The sequence below is a fragment of the Dermacentor silvarum genome, unplaced genomic scaffold (assembly GCF_013339745.2).
Source record: "Dermacentor silvarum isolate Dsil-2018 unplaced genomic scaffold, BIME_Dsil_1.4 Seq225, whole genome shotgun sequence".
In the NCBI taxonomy this organism is placed as follows: Eukaryota; Metazoa; Arthropoda; class Arachnida; order Ixodida; family Ixodidae; genus Dermacentor; species Dermacentor silvarum.
Genome location: NW_023605892.1, coordinates 43,728 through 49,082, shown reverse-complemented (window position 1 = coordinate 49,082; position 5,355 = coordinate 43,728).

Genomic DNA, 5,355 nt, shown 5'->3' with positions numbered 1-5,355 from the left:
TTCGTCCTTCATGTGTTTCTTTCGTCATAATACGAGGGAGTGGGGGCACCCAGAGTTTGGTGCGCCACAGCTCTGGGATGCGCTCCGTGTGTTCAGGTTCGCAGTTGTGTTGAATGCACAGGCGGTCTAGCAGGCGACGCCCCGGGGCGGTCTGCATAAGCCGTGTGTATTTATTTGTGAGGTGCGCCTCCCTGAGCTCCTGAATAGAGTTAAGGACCCCCAAGGCAGATAGTTTCTGATTGGAAGTGCTGATGGGCAGGTCTAAGGCGCGTTTGGTTACTTTCCTGAGGATTACATCAGCCCTGTTCTCGTCGTGTTTAGTCATTCTTAAATACGGAGTTGAGTAAAGAATCCTGCTGGTTACAAAGGCGTGGGCGAGCCGAAGCGCCTCCCTACCTCGTAACCCCCCGCGTTTGTTTGAGACTCGGCGGATCATACGTCCTACCTGTTCCCCTACTTTGCTTAACTTGTCCAACGTAGTTCCGTTTTTTGTTCTGTTATTTATGAGAAGGCCTAAGATTCGGATCTCAGAGACCACCCGAATGGAACCCCCTGATAGAGTCAAGTCCAGGGTCGTTCTGTCTTTTACGTTTGCTCGGATATGTAGGAGTTCGGATTTAGCTGTAGCGCACTGCAATCCGCATTGAGTCGCGTAGGCGTCCACGATGGAGGCGGCCTGCTGGAGACGGTCTTCCATTTCGCCTATAGGCACCGGGCGGCCGTTGTAAGGCGCCAGCAGCGCGCTGGCGATATGCTGGGGAACAGCGCCGCGAACGGCAGCTGTCGGAGTACTGGCATGTGAAGCAGACGACGGGACGAAGGCGCTCAGTGCTTCCAGTGATTTGGCACTGCGGGTTTTAAGGGCTGACGCAGCAGAAAACGCATGTTCGTCTGTCTGCTCTTGAGAAAGGTCGTCACTTGTACGAGGCAGATCACATTCGTGGCATCAAGTAGTAAATGAAGCAGAAAACGAGCGCAAATTGCGATGCAAATGCACCACGCGAACGGAGCTCCGCGGCAAGCTAAGACGTGGAACTCCAGCAATTATATTCCAGATGTTATTTTGCTGTGCACGTTAACATTCTCGCGTATTTAATCATGTAAATAGGCGAATAATACAAAAATTGTGGACAGAAAAAAAAGGAGACGTACGTCTTCCTTATTCTGTTTCTTGAGCTGCTTCGCCGATCGCACATGTGTCAGTAAGTTCCCGTTCTCTGTCCGTTGTAGTTCTTTTATCTTTGCAATGCTTTCCCATTCTTAATTGCTTATAAACTAGCCCAATCTTCAGTCACGGCCCATTTTATATAGCTTAGCGCGACGGGAGCCGTCGGTGGCGACGAGTGGGAACACGCCACTGCGTTGGCGTTCGTCGTCGATGGACAGCACAATCATGTGCCGGACGCAATCATAGTTGGGAATTGCTAGAAAGGAAAATCTTCATTAAAAGGAAGACTGATGCACTGATAAGACGGCAAAATGACTACAAATCTGAGTGTTCGCCTTCGGTTCCCAAGCTCCGGAGCCGTTACACTGCGGAGGCGAAGGCAGGCAAGTGGGACACGAAGCTCTTGCGTATGAACGGCTCTTTTATTAACGTTAGAACAACTAGACCATAGCAAATTAGGGTCGGAAATGTACAGTGCCCAGCGATTGAAGCGCTGGCAGCACGCGGCTGCCGCCGTGTTTTTTTTTTTTTTTTTTCTGTTTCACGCCACAGGTACGTGAGCGCCGTGGGACCAAATGCAGTCATAATGCGTTACGAAGGTTCTCGCTTTCACTCTACACCACAATGCATCAGTTTGGCGTCCCCAGCGCTTACAGTCAGTGCAAAAAGCGCTGGGGACCATGCGATGCGAGTATCGCGTTTCAATTGCTGAGCACTGTACGCGCTGTTGGCTACAGACCGCACATATACAAACTTTCCGCCTGAAAAACGCGATGCCGCGATGAACAACGATTGAATTGAATGGCCTAACAAGCTTCAGTCATGTTTCAGTAACTGTTGGCGCACCTAAAAACGCAACATGTTTGATCAGACTTGGTTTCACGGCAGCGCCTGCTGCGCGCGGACCGGCCGCCACATGCCATTACATGGGCGGCGCCGCCGCATGAAGGCGCCACCGGTCCAAATTCATCCCGCGCCCGGTGCCTATACTGCCCTGATTTGCCCAAATTGTGACATCATCGGCGTATAGTGCGTGATGTACCCCCTCTACCTGTGCCAAAACCTGCGGGAGATTCATCATAGCAGTGGCGCACCGACGGGGGGGGATTCGGGGGTTGTAACCCCCCCCCCCTGAGGACGACTTAAAACCCCCTTTTGTTTAACCCCTTTTCTTTCCTTACGCACTTGAGTACTGTAAATAAGATGTAAGACGCGCAATCGCCTGCACACTCGCAAAAAGCGCATTTTTTTGACAATTTCCTGTGAAGAAATCGAAATTAGTGCTGTTTAGATGGTATTGGCAAACTGTCAACCCCCCCCCCCCCCCCCCCCCCCCCCCCTGGCAGAAATCCTGGGTGCGCTACTGCATCATAGCTATATTAAATAGTAACGGGGAGATGACCGCCCCTTGCGGGGTCCCTCACGTACCCATTTTAAAGGGTCCATGTTCCTCACCATCTATGCGGAGAATCGCCAGCCTATCTGAGAGGAAGTCTCTGATATATGCAAAGGTTTTCCTACCGCAATGAGTGTGGCTTAAGTTGGTCAGAATGATCTCATGTTTAACATTATCGAACGCACCTTTAAGGTCGAGAGCAAGAATTGCCCTGTCATTGTGTGTCGAATAGGTGGGTTGGATGATGTCTCGATTTAGTTGAAGGAGGACGTCTTGTGCAGACATATGTGGCCTAAAACCAAACATGGTGTCCGCGAAGTATCCCTTACTTTCGAGGTATGGAGAGAGGCGGTCTCTAACCATGGCTTCCATGAGTTTGCCTACGCACGAAGTAAGTGATATGGGCCTGAGGTTGTCTGTACTAATTTGCTTGCCGGGTTTGGGAATGAAGGTGACTAATGCTGTTTTCCAATCGATTGGAAGCGGTTGGCCGTCCCAGATCGCGTTAATGTATTCCAATAGATGCCAATAGGTATCATCCGACAGATTTACTAGAAGTGTTACAGTGATATGATCTCGGCCCGGGGCGGTGCCCCTGCGCATTTTGCCCAGCGCCGCTTTCAGATCATGCATGGCAAATGGAGCATCGAGTTGATGGTTTTCCCTGCCCGCGTATTCGTATGCAGTCTTGTCCGGGTCCAGCATGCGGCATAGGTATTTATCGCAAAGAGCATCGGCTAGCTGGGAATTGGTTCCATGAAAGCCTTGCAAGGCCCGGCGGAGCTGTTTTTGTGTTTCTCCTCTGGTTTGCGTGGGGTCAATGAGACTGCGGAAAAGGCGCCATGCGCCCTTCGAGTTCATTTGCCTAGCTACCGCATTGCATCGTTCTGTCCAGTTTGAGTCGTTGAGTTGCGCCGCGTATTCCGCCGCTTGCATGCTCAGCTCAGCTATTCGAAGTTTGAGCTTGCGGTTGAGTTTGTTTTTCCGCCAGCGTTTGGTTAAACTCCTGCGGGCCTCCCAAAGATGGAGGAGGTGATTGTCTACTGCAGGAATGTCTTCCGTGGTCTGTAGGATTGTGACACACTTCGAGTTTGTGGCAGTGAGTTGTTTCGCCCATTCTGTGTACCCACCCGCTCCGAAAACAGAGGGGATTGCATGAGAGCGAAAAGCTGTCCAATTTGTAAGCTTGGCTTGGCTCCACGTTGTGCGGGCCACTTTAGCGGAAATAGTGATTTTGAGGAGACAGTGATCGCTACCGAGTGTATCGTCCAAGTTTTCCCATGTTGCATGAGATATATTTTTAACCAAAGTTAGATCCGGGCATGTATCCCGGTTTACAGAATTTCCAACTCTAGTGGGTTGCATCGGGTCTGTAAGGAGCGATAGACGGAGCGTGGAAATGAGTTCTGCCAATTTGCGACCTTTGGCGATTTTGCGAGTGTAGCCCCAATGGTAGCTGGGGGCATTAAAGTCACCCACGATCACTAGTGGATGCTTATCCGCTTCCCTAACTGCTTTATAAAATATTTCGTTGAAGACGCTTCGCTTGCATTTGGGGGAACTGTAAACATTAAGGACGTATACGCTAGGGTCTCGTCTTTTATTAGGTAGGATGTTGACCATCGTGTATTCATGCCCCTCCGAGAGATCGAGGTCTATCTGACGAGCGGTACACTCCTTATGTACGAGAATACAGGTGGACGTACCCCCATGAAATGAATTGTATCCAGGCAGTTTCGCCTGCAGTCCGGTTTCTTGTAAGGCTATGACCGCCGGCATTGAATTTAGGGTCTGCAGGTAGAGATGGAGAGTGGCCCTCTTTTTCCCATCTCTAAAGCCCCTGCAATTCCATTGGATAATCTCTAATTTCGCTTGTTTGGAATTTTCATGATTTTTAGAAATGCCTGCCATCATGAATTTATTGTTGAGGGGGTGGCATCATCACCACTGGGGCCTGCGTGGGAGCCTGAGTAGGCATGGAAGTCTCGATTTGATGTGCAATGGGTTGCTCCATAGTGCCCTCGGATTCAGAGTTTGCCGGGTTACGATGAACAATTTTGCGTCGACGTTGTTCCGGCATCTTAGTGCTAGCTTTGATTTCCTCCAATTGGGGGAGTGAGCCAATTTTGGATGGTCTGAAGTATGCTGGCCGTGAGTATCGGCACGAGACTCTGCTTCAGGTCCTGGAGCGCTGCCTGGACTGCAAGGTTTACCTGTTGTGGAATAATGTGTTCCACCATAAGTTTGTTTTGTTCCATTATCATTTTGTTCTCTTCCTCAAATTTTGTTGCCAGCCTGCTAAGACGTGTCTCTATGCCCTCCGAGTTTGTTACGACGGTTTCGGTTTTCGAGACGCTTGTATAACCTGATAGGTCCGACCCAGACTCCTGTTCCTCGTCCGAGCTGGCCGAGGCCTGCATAGACTCCGGCTCCGTTCGTTGTGGAGCCTGCATCGCTTTCAGCGCCTGGTTTTCGCGTTCTAGAGTGGCAATTCGTTTTTGCATAATTTCTAGCTGTTTGCTAATTTCGATTTCGGAAGGGGTGGGGGAGGTGGTAGCGGGAGGCTGAGAGGCGACCCCTGCCCAACTGCTCACCTTTTGCTGCGGGCTTACCAGTGGGGGGAAATCCCCAGCCTGGAAGGTAGGCGGCTTCGACCTCGGCCCGGCCTGTACATTGCTCGGTTTGGGCTGTCCAGTCTTCCTTTGCTTGGAATTCTGTGGCTTTTTTACGCCATTCTCGGGAGGTGCTGGTCCCCCTTGTTTGTGGTGTCCCGGTTGTCCATGTTTCAGCT